Below are 16,985 nucleotides of genomic sequence, written 5' to 3' on the forward strand. Positions count from 1 at the left end.
GTCAGTAGGGACATTTTCGAGTAGATCACTTTATCGTAGGTAGACTACTCAAGCTGTGAAGGAACCAACTCATTTTTATGGAGGGAAATGAGAAAGCATCAAGGTGTCCAGATTATGGTCCTGTCTTAGCTGAACAAGCCCAGAAAGGATGCTTCTACAAATGACCTGAAGAATCTTCTGTGGCGAACATTATCAGGAGAAAAGAGAGGCGGGGCGGGGGCAGAGATCAGGATACAGTGAAAAAGGCAAAGCTGGTTAGTGACAGCCAACTGGCTCCCACCTCTACTGTAGTCCTGTCATAGATCTAATGAGAATGAAGACTTACTCCCTCACTTTCCTGTGCCTTCCTAGAGGATGCAAATGCCTGAAACATATCCTGGCAGGCACTGCATACAGACAAGGCCTTTACCATGGAATGTTCCATGACGTGGACTCAGATGGCGCCAAAGGGAACATTTTCCCAAGAGGTCCTGGTTAAAAGATTTATTTCGTTGGATTGTATTCCTTTGTTTCCCAGGGTCTAACTATATGTCCTTGCTTTACCCATGTCTCTAACCATAAGATCTTCTTTTGAGCTTATTGTGATCATGGATAACCTCTTCTTCTGCATCAGGGAAAAGCCAAGAGAACCTGGCAGGTGAGGTGACTGGTCACCTTCTGGTGTGATTTGAGGAGTCAGCCCTTCCTTCAAGGCCACTTCCTTTCTCCAAATCTCCCTTGTCACAGTTGCAGACTCATATTTTTGGACTGGGGCCAGTAGGTTTTATGCTTCTGCAGGGCAAAATTCAAGCCTTATCTATCTTTGAATCCATTTAAAGCAGGAGGGGCAATTCTTTGTTCAGGACTCTGCATAGGCAAGAGAGCTCCACCAGCATAATTTGCACTGTGTTGTGTTCAGTTGAGTTCAGTTCATCAGTCGTGTCCGACTCTTTGTGACCCTATGGACTGCAGCATGCCAGGCTTCCCTGTCCATCACCAACCCCTGGAGCTTGCTCAAACTCATGTCCATCAAGTTGGTGATGACATCCAACCATCTCATCCTCTGTCGTCCCCTTCTCCTGCCTTCAGTCTTTCCCAGCATCAGGGTCTTTTCCAATGAGTCAGTTCTTTGCATCAGCCAAAGTATTGGAGCTTCAGCTTCAGCATCAGTCCTTTAGGATTTTCTTTAGGATTGACCAGATGGATCTCCTTTCAGTCCAAGGGACTCTCAAGAGTCTTTTCCAACACCACAGTTCAAAAACATCAACCCTTCAGTGTTCAGCTTTCTTTATAGTCCAACTCTCACATCCATATGTGACTACTGAAAAAACCATTGCTCTGACTAGATGGACCTTTATCGGCAAAATAATGTCTCTGCTTTTTAATATACTTTCGAGGTTGGTCATAGCTTTATCTTCCAAGGAGCAAACGTCTTTTAATTTCATGGCTACAGTCACCATCTGCAGTGATTTTGGAGCCCAAGAAAAAAAAGTCTGTCACTATTTCCATTATTTCCCCAATTATTTGCCATGAAGTGATGGGACTGGATGCCATAATCTTAGTTTCTTGAATGTTGAGCTTTAAGCCAACTTTTTCACTATCCTCTTTCACTTTCATCAAGAGGCTCTTCAGTTCCTTTTCACTTTCTGCCTTAATGGTGGTGTCATCAACAACAATGCAGATGTTATTGATATTTCTCCCAGCAATCTTGATTTCAGCTTGTGCTTCATCCAGCCTGGCATTTCACATGATGTACTCAGTGTATAAGTTAAATAAGCAGGGTGACAATATACAACCTTGATGTATTCCTTTCCCAATTTGGAACCAGTCTGTTGTTCCATGTCTGATTCTAACTGTTGCTTCTTGACCTGCGTACAGATTTCTCAGGAGGCAGGGAAGGTGGTGCATTAAGGTCTCTTAAAATGCAAAACCTCTTGAAGGTGTGCAGGCTTGACTCTTACCAGTTAGACCAGGAATTACTGTAGGCATGGAGAATTCTCCCCCAAGGGAAGTTTGGTGGGAGGGGAAAGGTGTAAGTTGGTATGTGGTGGTAGTTTAGTCCCTAAGTCATGTGTGATTCTTTTCAACTCCATGGACTGTATTCCACCAGGCTCCTCTGTCCATAGGATTTTCCAGGCAAGAATACTGGAATTGGTTGCCATTTCCTTCTCCAGGGGATCTTCCTGACCCAAGGAAAGAACCTGCATCTCTTGTGTCTTCTACATTGACAGGCAGATTCTTTACCACTAGCACCACCTGGGAAGCCCCACCTAGCAGGGGCTCTGCTACCCTTTTGAGTGGGATCATTTTTCATTATGGATGAGGAAATGGCAACCCACTCCAGTTTTCCTGCCTGGAGAATCCCATGGGCAGAGGAGCCTGGCGGGCTACAGTCCACAGGGTTGCAGAGTTGGACACGACTGAGTGACTGGGCATGAGCACAAGGATTCAATTCTAGGAAATGCGCTTACAAAGGAAACATTTTGGTAGCATTTACTTACTGTATTTGGGGCTGTGAAGGTGATAAAATTTTTTCTAACATCAGATTTTTAGGCAAGTACTCAATGGAATTCAAAGTAGAAAGTCAAGAAACACCTGGAGTAACAGGCAAATTTGGCCTTGGAGTACAGAATGAAGCAGGGCAATAGCTAGTAGAGTTTTGCCAAGAGAACACAATGGTGATAGCAAACAACCTCGTCCAACAACACAAGAGAAGACTCTACACATGGACATCACCAGATGGTCAACACTGAAATCAGGTTGATTCGATTCATTGCAGCCAAAGATGGAGAAGCTCTATACAGTCAGCAAAAACAAGACCAGAAGTCAACTGTGGTTCAGATTATGAACTCCTTATTGCCAAATTCAGACTTAAATTGAAGAAAGTAGGGAAAACCACTACGCCATTCAGGTATGACCTAAATCAAATCCCTTATGATTACACAGTGGAAGAGAGAAATAGATTTAAGGAACTAGAACTGATAGACAGCGTGCCTGGTGAGCTATGGACGGAGGTTTGTGACACTGTATAGGAGACAGGGATCAAGACTATCCCCAAGAAAAAGAAATGCAAAAAAGCAAAATAGCTGTCTGAGGAGGCCTTACAAATAGATGTGAAAAGAAGAGAAGTGAAAAGCAAAGGAGAAAAGGAAAGATATAGCCATTGGAATGCAGAGTTCCATAGAATAGCAAGGAGAGATAAGAAAGCCTTCCACAGTGATCAATGCAAAGAAATAGAGGAAAACAATAGAATGGGAAAGACTAGAGATCTCTTCAAGAAAATTAAAGATACCAAGGGAATATTTCATACAAAGATGGGCTCAATAAAGGACAAAAATTGTATGGACCTAAAAGAAGCAGAAGATATTAAGAAGAGGTGGAAAGAATACACAGAAGAACTATACAAAAAAGATCTTCAAGACCCAGATAATCATGATGGTGTGATCACTCACCTAGAGCCAGACATCCTGGAATGTGAAGTCAAGGGGGCCTTAGGAAGCATCACTAGGAACAAAGCTAGTGGATATGATGGAATTCCAGTTGAGCTATTTCAAATCCTGAAACATGATGCTATGAAAGTGCTGCACTCAATATGCCAGCAAATTTGGAAAACTCAGTGGTGGCCACAGGACTGAAAAAGTTCAGTTTGCATTCCAATCCCAAAGAAAGGCAATGCCAAAGAATGCTCAAACTACCACACAATTGCACTCATCTCACATACTAGTAAAGTAGTGCTCAAAATTCTCCAAGCCAGGCTTCAATAATATGTAAACCATGAACTTCCAGATGTTCAAGCTGGTTTTAGAAAAGGCAGAGGAACCAGAAATCAAATTGTCAACATCTGCTGGGTCATCAAAGAAGCAAGAGAGTTCCAGAAAAACATCTATTTCTGCTTTATTGACTTTGCCAAAGCCTTTGATTGTGTAGATCACAATAAACTGTGGAAAATTCCTAAAGAGATGGGAATACCAGACCACTTGATCTGTCTCCTGAGAAACCTGTATGTGGGTCAGGAAGCAACAGTTAGAACAGGACATGGGACAACAGACTGGTTCCAAACAGGAAAAGGAGTACGTCAAGGCTGTATATTGTCACCCTGCTTATTTAACTTATATAAAGAGTACATCATGAGAGACGCTGGGCTGGATGAAGCACAAGCTGGAATCAAGATTGCCAGGAGAAATATCATTAACCTCAGATATGCAGATGACACCACTGTTATGGCAGAAAGTGAAGAAGAACTAAAGAGCCTCTTGATGAAAGTGAAATGGGAGAGTGAAAAAGTTGGCTTAAAGCTCAACATTCAGAAAACTAAGATCATGGTATCCTGTCCCATCACTTCATGGCAAATAGATGGAGAAACAGTGGAAACAGTGGCAGACTCTATTTTGGGGGGCTCCAAAATCACTACAGATGGTGACTGCAGCCATGAAATTAAAAGACGCTGACTCCTTGGAGGAAAGTTATGACCAACTTAGACAGCATATTAAAAAGCAGAGACATTACTTTGCCAACAAAGGTCTGTCTAGTCATGGCTATGGTTTTTCCAATAGTCACATATGGATGTGAAAGCTGGCGTATAAAGAAAGCTGAGTGCCTAAGAATTGATGCTTTTGAACTGTGCTGTTGGAGAAGACTCTTGAGAGTCCCTTGGACTGCAAGGAGATCCAACCAGTCCATCCTAAATGAAATTAGTCCCGAATATTCATTGGAAGGACTGATGTTGAAGCTGAAACTCCAATACTTTGGCCACCTGAAGCAAAGAGCTGATTCATTTGAAAAGACCCTGATGCCAGGAAAGGTTGATGGCGGGAGAAGGGGTGACAGAGGATGAGATGGTTGGATGGAACCACCGACTCAATGGACATGAGTCTGAGTAAACTCTGGGAGTTGCTGATGGACAGGGAGCCCTGGTGTGCTGCCCTCCATAGGGTTGCAGAGCTGGACATGACTGAGTGACTGAAGTGAATGGAAAGCTGCCGGAATATTTATTGAGCTCCTGAAAGTGAAAGTTGCTCATTCGTGTCCAGCTCTTTGTGATAGTCCATGGAATTCTCCAGGCCAGAATACTGGAGTGGGTAGCCTATGCCTTCTCCAGCAGATCTTCTCGACCCAGGAATCGAATCAGGGTCTCCTGCATTGCAGGCAAATTCTTTACCAACTGAGCTATCAGGGAAGCCATGGAGCTCCTAAGTGTCCCCAAACATTCTTGCTCTGACAGCCAAAATCAAAACAAATGCCTCCAGCAAATGCCTTAAAAATTTCCTGGTATGATGAACATTTCCCTTTATTTAGAAGAAGAAATAGTTCGAGTTGTGAAGCTGCACTTATATAGTGCTTTGAAAGAACACACATTTTATTTAGAACTGCTTTTTAGAAGCAAGAATAGATGACTTAATTTTTCAACCTTTAAAAATCTGTGGAGAAAAATGTAGAAATGGTATTTCCTTTTTCACAAGGCTATTTTGAAACTTAATGAATTAGTGCTTATTAAGAGCTTGGCTGAAAGGTGAGATGAAAAATATCAGTCATCTACATTCTTCTTTTCCAAATGTTCATCTGCCAGTAATAAAAGCCTGGGCCCCAGGCGTCGTCTTTTGTACTCTTGTCTTTGGAGGGATCCACCTACAAGTTTCCTTTGTCCTGGTGAAACATCATAATTAATAATTCATTCATTATACTATGGCAGACACCAGGCCAAAGATGCACCGCCCCGAGGGCTGGCAGGCTCAGCACCACTCTCTCCTGCTCACATGCCTGATATTTGTTTGTATTGCAGAGACGTGGCCATGGCAGAGGCCCATGAGTCCTGAGCAGGAGGCCAAGGGCACCCTCTTTCTTGATCTATGACTTTGAAAGATGCTTTTGGAAAAAAAAAAGAAAGATGCTTTTGGCACATTTCCATGGAGATGGCTGGTCTTTCCTGGTGGCTCAGTCGTTAAAGAATCTGCCTGCAATGCAGAAGACCGTCTGCAGTGCAGGAGACACGCGTTTGATCCCTGGTTGGAAAGATGCCCTGGAGAAGAAAACGGCCAGAATGGCCGGGCAAATCCCATGGACAGAGGAGCCTGGCAGGCTATAAATCAAGGGGTTGCAAGAGTTGGACATGACTTAGTGACTAAATCACCAACCACCACTATGGAGAAGGCTACCAATCATGGACTCAGAGGACTGCAAGGGGCCAGAAGGATTAAATAGCAGGGACTTGGGTCAAATTCGTACCAGGTCTGGAGACTGCTCAGCTGCTCAGTTGTATCTGACTTTTTGCCACCCTATAGACTATAGCCTGCCAGGTTCCTCTGTCCATGGGATTTTCCAGGCAAGAATATTGGAGTGAGGTTCCACCCCCTCCTCCAGCGGATCTTCCCAGCCCAGGGATTAAACCTGTATCTCCTGCATTGGCAGGCAGATTCTTTACCACTAGCGCCACTTGGGAAGCCCATTCTGGATACAAGGGGGTCACTTTTCTTAACTCCTCTCTGGCTTAGGCTTGAGTTATTTTACCTGGAATGTCAGTGAGTCCCTATTGGACCTTGCCCGTTGACCCCTCACTCAACAGAAACTCACATGATAGATTTCAATTGGAGACACTGACCAATATCAGAATTTCACTATAAGAAACTACCTCCCTCCTTCCAGAGTTTACTACATATAGGAAATCCTAGGGATCATCATCTCTCTCTTCTGCCACCACATCCCTACATGTTCCAACCTTGGCCATAAGCAAACGTCAGCTAGTAGGCCAGGATTAACAACTGGATGTGCTAAGACACATGAAAAGGGAAGTAGTCAGGGGCTAAAGAAACCGTCTACTAATCCAGGACTGAACAGGCAAGAGGAACACCCTACTGAATCTGTCTGCTCGTGTCTGTCAGATGCTGGTCAGTGGCCAAACCTCTCTAGACAAACAGGGCAAGATTCCATATCATGGTACTTTCTTCTTAGGGTCCATGTCATGAATTGGTAACCACTCTAGCGTACTCCATCATGACATATTTAAAGCAGAATAATAGGCTGGCTGGGTCGTGACAATGATTTAAAAAGGTATCATTTCAGTTTTAAGTTTGATGGGATCTGGGAGACGATTCAGTGTAAATGACTTGTTTTATGGATGAGAAAACAAAAAGCTCATAAAATGATTCACACAATTAAGAGCTCTATGCCAGGAAAGAAGGCAGTGGTTGTGCATTTACCTTACCGTCAACCACTACACTCCATCCTGAGTATTCCATTCTTTTTCATCCAACTCAGGACTAAATATTGGAACAGTACATCACTGTAGAGGCCACCTTGGGTCTTCTCCAATTTATAGCTAAAATATACAATTTGCTTGCAAAAGTTGGTGCCTTTTTCTTTTTTTATTGGAGTATAGTTGATTTACAATGTTGTGTTAATTTCAGGTGTACAGCCAAGTGAATCAGTTATACATACACATATATCCACTTTTTTATTAATAGACTCTATTCCCCATATAGATCACTACAGAGTAATGAATAGAGTTCCCCATGCTATACAGTAGGTCCTTCTTAGTTATTTATTTTTATATATAGTAGTGTGTATATGTCAACCCCAGTCTCCCAGTTTATCCCCCCTTCTCTCTTGGTAACCATAAGTTTTCTCACTGTATCTGTGGCTCTATTTCTGTTTTGTAAATAAGTTCATTTTTAAGATTTCACATATAAGGTGTATCATATGGAGTTTCTCTGACTTACTTCACTCAGTATGACAATGTTTAGGTCCATCCATGTCACTGCAGATAGCATTATTTCATTCTTTTTTATGGCTGAGTAATATTCTATTGTTGCTCAGTTGCTCAGTTGTTTCCGACTCTTTGCAACCCTATGGACTGCAGCACACTAGGCTTCCCTGTCTGTCACCATCTCCCTGAACTGGCCCGAGTTCATATCCATTGAATCAGTGATGGCATCCAACCATCTCATCGCCTGTCATCCCCTTCTCCTCCTGACCTCAATCTTTCCCAGCATCAGGGTTTTTTCCAATGAGTCGGCTCTTCGCATCAGGTGGCTTCCCAGGTAACTCAGCAGTAAAGAATTCACCTGCCAATGCAAGAGACACAAGAAACACAGGATTAATCCTAGGTTGGGAAAATCCCCTGGAGAAGGAAATAGCAACCCACTCCAATACTTTTGCCTGGAAAATTCCACGGGCAGAGGAGCCTGGTGGGCTATAGTTCATGGGGCCACAAAGAGTTGGACCCAACTGAGTAACTTGAGTGCGTACACACACACGCACATATATATGCCACATCTTCTTTACATTTTTAGTATGTTTTACCTTCATAGTTCACACCTGGTCACTCATCTTCTCCCACCAGGGCTGTTTGGACACACAGTCCTCTGTTGTAGCTTCTTGCTACTATTGGCAGATTCTGAAAGATTATAAACCTCATCAGGCTAAAGCCAGGTTGGGAAAAGTGTGCGCTTAGCCTTGAGGACAGTTAAGGACCATGAAGTCTCATGGAGGATGGAGTTATCCCTTCTCCATGACATGGTCAGGTACCACTAGCGATTCCAAAGCTTCTGTCCCCTGTGCCCTGTGCCCGTGCTGAGAGCCCCAAGGCTAGTGCATCTGCCCAGCACTGACCAAGGGCTCCTCTCTCTAAGTTTGGGGCTGCAGCCTCAGCATCTTGCCATCATCACTGCTCCAGTCTGACTGCCAGCTCCCCAGAATCTCAAAATGATAACATGGAGTTGTTCTGGCCTCTTGTAGAGCTGGTGAGGATAACTGTTGTGCCCCAGTTACCATGGAAACCCCTTCCACAAATAAATATTTGGATAAGGATGAGCAACAAGCCCCCTTAAAGAGTATGTATTTTTATTTAATGATGAAAGAATTTGAGGCCAGTGCAAAGGGAAGCTTGGCCAGCAGTCACCAGCTCTTCTCAGAAGGCATGTTGCTTCTCTTTGACTGTGTGCTACCCTAACTTCTTTTCTCTCCCTTCTACTTGTCTAGTTTCTCTTCTTTTTCTCTTGGTTCTTTTCTCTACGTGTTCTTTCTCCTGTGCGTCCCCTCGGCATCTCTTCTCCCTGTTCTCTTGCTTCTCCTTCTCTCACTGCAAAGCAGAGTGCCTTCTGGGCAGCTGAATCTGCATGGAGCTGGTTTTGATGGGCTGTGTTCCTCAAGACCATGAATGACAGGAGCCCCTGTCCCTTGGCTGCATGTCACAGTGCAGGCCTGTGGCCAAGACCCACTTCCGGTGCTTGCCGGAGAGATGCTGAGAGGTCCTCCTGGCCCGAGCACAGATGGTGGGTGATGGAGTCCGGATGCCGAGACTTAGGGCAGGTCAAAACGATGATCGCTCAAGTGTAAACTGTGCTAATTGCTGGGGACAAAGGGAGGGCCAGGCCCCAGTGGAGCGTGTTCCAGGGAGGAGTTCCCAAAGCAAGGGGTAGCTTCAGTTGCTTATACATTGCTAGTAAGAGGTTAGCCTAAGCTTCCAGATTGCCTTGCTTTTAACACTCATTTATTGATGTAGAGACTGAGTGCTACTATTTTACCCTAGCATGCGAAACTTGATTCTGATCATTTGTAAGTCTTTCCTGATGGCAGAGATATTTTTCTTGAAAGACGTCTCATTTAAAAAACAGTTTAAAAATGGTAGAGATGAACCTCTTTGCAAAACAGGAAGAGAGACACAGATGTAGAAAGCAAATATATGGACACCGAGGGAGGAAAGAGAGGCTGGGTTGAATTGGGAGATTAGGATTGATAGATATACACTATCAATACTATGCATAACATAGATAACTAATGAGAACCTACTGCATAGCTCAGGGAACCCTAGTGTTCTGTGGTGACCTAAATGGGAAGGAAATCCAAAAAAAGGGAATTCACTTTGCTCTACAGGAGAAACTAACAACATTGTACAGCAACTATACTCCGATAGAATTTTTTTTAAAAATTACAGATGCATAGATAGATAGATGACAGATCAATAGAAAACTTGCTGGATAGAAAGAATACATATACATACACACAGACACACACATATGAATACACAAATACACACACACACATTTGTGGGGTTTTGTTTTTTTGCTTGATTTCTGTTTATTTCTTTTTTTTTTGTTTTTTTGGCCATTAATCTTGCAAGATCTTGGTTCCAGGCTAGGAATCAGAACCAGGCCCCAGCAATGAAAGTGTTGAGTCTTAACCACTGGGCCACCAGGGAAGTCCCCCTCTTTATCTTTTTTATTTGCACCTTATCTCTTCTTTTTCTCTATTTTTTTTGAATTTCTTTAATTTTTATTTTTCCCCTATGAACTAATCCTCAGGATAGAGCCCTGTTCTGTAAGAAAATCCTGGAGTCAGATTTTTATTTGTCTCTCGGACCTGATAGGAGGACACGTGCCCTCACCTGCTATCGAAGTGAGTAACAGTGCTACCACTCCTATGTTGCTCACTAGCTTTGATGTCTGCGTTAATTTATCTAACCCTTTTCATTATTTTTCTTCCACTGTAACATGAGAATAATGTTAGACACCTCACTGGGCTTTAGGGATATTTATGAAAACAGTAAATGTGAAAGCTCCTGGTTCATTACAGACATCTCTTCATCATTTCCTTCTCTTTATCTGAAAGTGTGGTACTTGGTTTTCAGCTTTGATCAGCCCCAAGCTGACTGTGTATTTCTGCATCTGACATTACCATCATCATTGTCGTTGTTGTGATGGTGGTTACTGTCCACTTCGTAGAATAGGAATGGAAAAGACAATTGATGGACTACCGCAGAGCCTCTGCTCATGTTGACAAACATCTGTCCCCACAACTTAAGGAATGGTTTTGATATACTGTTCCTGTGAGTCGCTCAGTCATCTCTGACTCTCTGAGACTCCATGACCACAGCCCGCAGGCTCCTCTGTCCATGGGATTTCCCAGGCAAGAATACCAGAGTGGGTTGCCATTCCCTTCTCTGGGGGATCTTCCCCACCCAGGGATTGAACCTGTATTACAGGCAGATTCTTCACCATCTAAGTCACCAAGGAAGTGACTTTGATATAATCTACAGCAAGTTAATTGTGGAACAATTTGCAGCAAATTAAACTGATATTTGTAAGCCTGTGGTTGTCAAAGTAAGTTTCCCAGTGCCTATGATGTATAGGGCTTCTCCGTCCCCCCAAAGCTGTGTTGATAGCCTGGGATCTCTTCTCCAGGAGATAACAGGTCAGGCAGTATCTTCTCAGAGCCACTGCCAAAGCACCTAAATGGAAAATCACATTATGTGCCTTGGCGATGGCAAGCAAATTAGCATTCCCATCAGCCTGCATTTGCATAGCTTGTTCTGATAGATGAATTAGATGAAAAACATGGAAGGAGAACAAAGCACAGTCATTCGGTATAAAGGCTACTCTTCAAGCTCACTTATTTGTCAGATGCTGGTTTTTTAATACATGCAGAGGCTTCTAAACACATGTTTCCAGCTACATTATTTGTACAGAGAAAAAAAACTGGCATATTGACTAACTCATCTCTGATTTTGAGCCAATCACTGAATCAGAACCCACTTCAGCACTGGGTCTCCTCTAACTCGCAGGAATTTTCTTTTGACCTTTTCCAATTTCAAAGCCAGGAAGGAAATAAGGAAGAGGAGAGATAGTGTTATGTAATTTCTATTATGTTTGCCTCTTTTCAAGGTACTTTTTTAAAAAATTTTTTTATTATTATTTTTTCATTTATTTTTATTAGTTGGAGGCTAATTACTTCACAACATTGCAGTGGGTTTTGTCATACATTGACATGAATCAGCCATGGAGTTACATGTATTCCCCATCCTGATCTCAAGGTACTTTTTTAAAAATTTAAAAAAAATTTTAAATTTTTAAAATTGGGGGATAATTGCTTTCCAGTGTTGTTAGTCTCCGCTGTACAACAATGCAAATCTGCTCTACATATATCCGCTCCCTCTTGAGCCTACCTCCCACCCGTCTAGGTCATCACAGAGCACCGAGCTGAGCTCCCTGTCATATAACAGGTTTCTACCAGCTATCTGTATTACACATGATAGTGGGTATGTGTCAATGTTACTCTCTCGGTTTGTCCCACCCTCTCCTTCCCCCCACTATCTCATCTCAGATGCAGACATAAAGCAAGGCACTTTTAAAAGAGGGTATGTGCTTATACACAATAACGTATAATTCTAAATGCAGCAACCTATGACAATACATATCAAATTTGCTCTTTAGGTCTAGTTAAGACAAGTGAGATCCTGGCTGCAGTCATGACTTCTTTTATGAGTGCTTAGTTCTGTGCCTCCTTTAATCTGCTTCTGCATCTCACATCACTGCACATTAAGGCTGGTCAGCGTGGTTGTCTTCTGGTTCAGAGCCACCTTCCTAAATACAGGGGGCTCTCAGAACCTCTCTTGTTCTGCATATCCTAGTATTAGTCTTTTGTCTACAGTCTTCAACAACCATATGTTGACACTTTGGGCTACTTCTGTTCCTAACTGCTAACACACAAATTCATACAAAGACTTGAAAATCCCCTTCAACTAAAGAAATATGTCTCCTTTTGCCAACTGGGAACACTTGCCTTTTCACCCCTCTCCACCCCACCTCCCCCCACCCCCCCCGCTGCTGACCTGGTAGAAAAGAGTTGGATGAATTTCCTCTACTTTAACTGAAGTCTGAGCAAATCCTGAAAGTCTCTCTCCAAAGTGGCTTTTATTTCCTACAACCGAACTCGCTGATTCTTAGTTTACATTATTTTTTTGTGAACCTCCACCCCAATCCCAGCCCTACGGCAATATGTTAAACTGCATCCATGGATGAAGTAGTTCTGGGGACCAAACATATTGTATGCTGACTACTGTTAACAACATTGTATCATACTGGAAGGCAGCTATGAGTGTAGAACTTTAATGCTCTCACCACTACCATCACAATGACAAAATGGTAACTATATGAGGTGAAAAATGCAGTAACTAACCTTATTCGGGTAAGCAGTGTCATCCAAGGAGGCTCTCTGATTCATGAGTACTTTTTATTAATTAATTTATTTAGTTGTCTCTGTTGGGTCTTAATTGCAGCATAGGAGATCCTAGATCTTTTTGCTGCATGTGGGATCTTTAGTTGTGGCCTGAGAAGTCTTCAGCTGTGGCATGTGAGATCTAGTTTCCTGACCAGGGATCAAACCCGGGCCCCCTGAATTGGGAGCTCGGAGCCTTAGTCACTGGACCACCAGAGAAACCACATGATTCATGAGCACTTTAGTTCCACAGGGCACCTTTACCTCCAGTCACCTTCCCTTCTGCCACCCCTTCCTCCTCTCCACCAATACTCTGCTCACCACTCAGCCCATCTTAAGAGTCACTTACATGTCCTAACAATTGTTGGGGATTTTCTGACCTCAGTCAATCAGGTCTTAGTGTCTAGTCTCCCTCTGGTGCCTCCTAAGAAAACTGTTTTCTGTTCATAAGATTTAAAGTCTTACAAACTCTGATTCTTGGCAGAAGGTCAGACTGGGCTATATGACTGCTTTTTACTGCTGTACATGGCATCTTGGAATCCAGCCTGTCTTCCTGAGCTGGGCTGTCTCATAGTTCTCTTCTACACCTCCTAAACAGAGCTGAATGGCGAGCTTGGAGACAGGATGGCAGGAAGGGCACCTTGACAAGGGTCCCTCCCCCCAGGCATTCACAGCTGGCTCCTCCTCTCATACCAGGTCCATGGCCTCTCCTGAGGACAGGAAAAACTACGGAAGCTATCACGCTCTTGCTGGCTGGACCAGATTCTTGGAAGCCACACAATTAAAGGTGGACTCTTTACGTACTGGCAACTGCATTGCTTCATCTCTCTTCTTGGAATTTCGGCGAATGACAACCTTTCTCCAGGAAGCCTTCCTGTCTCAACTCTACCCATTTTGCAAACCATTCACACAGTTTCTGACTCAGTAAATAAGGTAAAGACCTTATTCTCTCCTCTCCTTCAATCTATCTCCCTACCTGAATATATAACATCATAATTAATTGCTGGTGATCAGCCATTATGTGTATAATTTGGATATGCCTTAGGACTCTAAGCTACTGCATAACAAATGAATGGCATGAGATTTTTAAAGCTGTCCGTCTTTCAAACCCCCAAGGCTCCATCTTGAAAGTTTCATTCTACTCTTTTCTAAGGCTTTTCTCACAACTGGCCTGTAGTCCTTTCTTTTGGACATTTGTTATACTACGTGTGAATGTGACTTCCCAGTCAGCCTGGGTGTCCCTTGGAGGGTAGAAGCCACATTAATCATCTTAGTATCTAATCTTTGCTCCTTCCCACCTAGCACTTCTGATATGCACATATTTGGTACACACTAAATACAACTTATGTAAAATACTTACTGCACTAGCAGGCACTAGAGTCAGAGTTTACAGAGTTTATAAATAAACTCTAATTTTAGAATTTAACTAGAGTTAATCATTCTCAATGGGAACAAGGTTTACAGGGTCTTAGTGTGCTAATGGGCTTCCCAGGTGGCTCAATGGGTAAAGAAACTGCCTACAATGCAGGAGACCTCAGAGATATGGGTTCTATTCCTGGTTTGGGGAGATCCCGTGAAGGAGGGCATGGCAACCCACTCCAGTACTCTTGCCTGGAGAATCCCATGGACAGAGGAGCCTGGCAGGCTACAGTCCATGGGTCGCAGAGTCGGATATGACTGAAGCGACTGAGCACATAATTCTCAAGAAAAATTTCTAATTAGCATGTGTGTGCATGTTCAGTCTTTTCAGCTGTGTGTCTAACTCTTTGCGATCATAGCTCACCAGGCTTCTCTGTCCATGGGAGTCTCCAGGCAAGAATACTAGAGTGGGTTGCCCGTGCCCTCCTCCAGGGGATCTTCCCGACCCAGGGCTTGGAAGCCCCATCTCCTGCATTGCAGGCGAATTCTTTACTGCTGAGCCATCAGGGAAGCCCCCGCTAATCAGCACCACTGAGCATTCAATGTCCTCACCAAGTGGAATCGTCAGGGATCTGATGGTGAGTACAGAGGTGTGACAGAGAATGTGGTTGCCAGAGTACAGTCTCTGTTTCCTTTAGGTGATGGTGGAGGCCCGCTCCCACATGTGATGACAGAGCCCCGCCCCTCATGTGATCACAAAGCCCCGCCCCAACATGTGCTGACAGAGCCCCGCCCCTGCAGGTGATCACAAGCTTCCTTGAGCCCTTATTTTCTGCGGATTTCAGGTTCCTCATCGATAAAGTGTTGCTGTCCCCTCCTGCCCCATCATGTATTCTTTCCAGTGACTCTTTATGACTTTCTAGATTCTCAACTGAATGAATTAGAATCATTGGCATTTACCCCACCCAGCCCGGTGGTGGCCACGTAAGTTTCTCCTGGAAGCCTGAAACCAGATGTGAGCTAATTATCCACACACGATCTATTTGGCCTTAGTGCAAAATGTTCATCTTTTCAGATGCTGAAGCAAAATACACTATTCATAACACTCAGTGGTGATTTTTTTTTTTTTCCCCTTAAAAAATTTTTGGCTGCACTAGCTCTTCATTTGTGGCGCTTGAGCTTCTCTACCTGCGGTTTGCAGATCAGTTGTTGTGGGTCACAGGCTTAGTTGCCTCAGGGCATATGGGATCTTAGCTCTTCAACCAGGGTTTGAACTCATGTCTCCTGCATTGCAAAGTGGATTCTTAACCACTTAACCACAAGGAAGTCCCCTCATGGCCTTTTGAGTTCAGGTTTCTGCCCAACCCTTCTACATGGGTTTTAGACAATCCAAAGCACATCTTATCTTCTTTGGATTTTATTAGGAGGTGGGAGGGCCATGGGTGGAGGGACAGGTAAGCCTGTACACGTCCATGAATTTCTTTGTTAAGCTAGTTTGCATATGTGTTTGCTACTTTCTGCCACTAACTAATCTGTGGAAAGTTCTTTGTGGAAAATATTATCGTCTCTTACTTTGGAATCCCACTCTATATCCTGTCTCAAATCACCTTTCCTGCTCTATCAAAAGGCTTTGTATTGGAAGAAACAAAATACTTTGCTTGACATCATGTAAAAAGAATCAGTGGCCCATAAAAACACGTAAGAAGTTCTGAATGATTAATTATAAATAACAATACATGTTAAATAAGATGGGCACAAATTTGTGCAGAGGAGGGTGCAGGTTTTTTCAGATTAAAATTTGCACTGGAGCCTCATAGGGTGGTCTTTACTAAAATTTACTAAATTTCAATTCATTTGCTAAAATGAATTGAAAATTACATTTAAAAATTTGTTAGACCCATACTTGGTCATTTTCTATCAGTTATAGATACTCTTTTTTATTACTCTGTTTGGGTTGCCATATAGAATATCATAGTGGCTTAAGAGAAATTTATTTTCTTACAGTTAAAGAAGCTGAAAATCAAGATGAGGTAGGCCACAGTGTTGGCTCCTGCTGAGACCTCTTGCCTTAGCTAACAGACAGCCACGTTCTCCATGTCCTCACGTGGCCTTCTTCTGTGTGTTCTTATTCCTGGTGTCTCTCCCTTTTTCTCAAGAGGACACCAGTCTTATTGGATTAGGGTTTCATCCTTATGACTTAATTTAACCTTAGTAGTAGTAGTGAGCGTTGCTCAGTCATGTCAGACTCTTTGTGACACCGTGGACTGCAGTCCACCAGGCTCCTCTGTCTATGGAATTCTCCAGATGAAAATACTGGAGTGGGTTGTCAGTCCCTTCCCCAGGGGCTCTTCCCGAGCCAGGGATCGAACCCGGGTCTCCTGCATTGCAGGCAGATGCTTTACCGTCTGAGCCACCAGGGAAGCCCTGATTTAACCTTAATTACCTCCGTAAGGGCCCTATCTCCAAATAATGTCACACAGTTGGTTAGAGCTTCCACCTGTGAATTTTGGGAAACACAATTCAGTCCATAATAGTCTTCAAGTCTAGTTTTTGGAATAAAATAGACACGGCAATGAAAGGCTTAGTTTTAAAGCCACCTAGGTGCAATTCACCGTCCTTCATTCTAGAAATCTGAAGCTCAGAGGATTCAAGAAGACATT

At 43.3% G+C, this 16,985-nt stretch overlaps 1 non-coding gene across 1 annotated transcript; it reads right to left on the reverse strand.

Annotated features, from left to right (window-relative positions):
- Positions 1–16,673: 16,673 nt before the first annotated feature.
- TRNAC-GCA (transfer RNA cysteine (anticodon GCA)) lies at positions 16,674–16,745 on the reverse strand. Its single transcript has one exon. It is a non-coding gene; the product is annotated as a tRNA-Cys (tRNA).
- Positions 16,746–16,985: the final 240 nt, after the last annotated feature.

Source organism: Odocoileus virginianus, chromosome 23 (genome assembly GCF_023699985.2).
Source record: "Odocoileus virginianus isolate 20LAN1187 ecotype Illinois chromosome 23, Ovbor_1.2, whole genome shotgun sequence".
Classification (NCBI taxonomy): domain Eukaryota; kingdom Metazoa; phylum Chordata; class Mammalia; order Artiodactyla; family Cervidae; genus Odocoileus; species Odocoileus virginianus.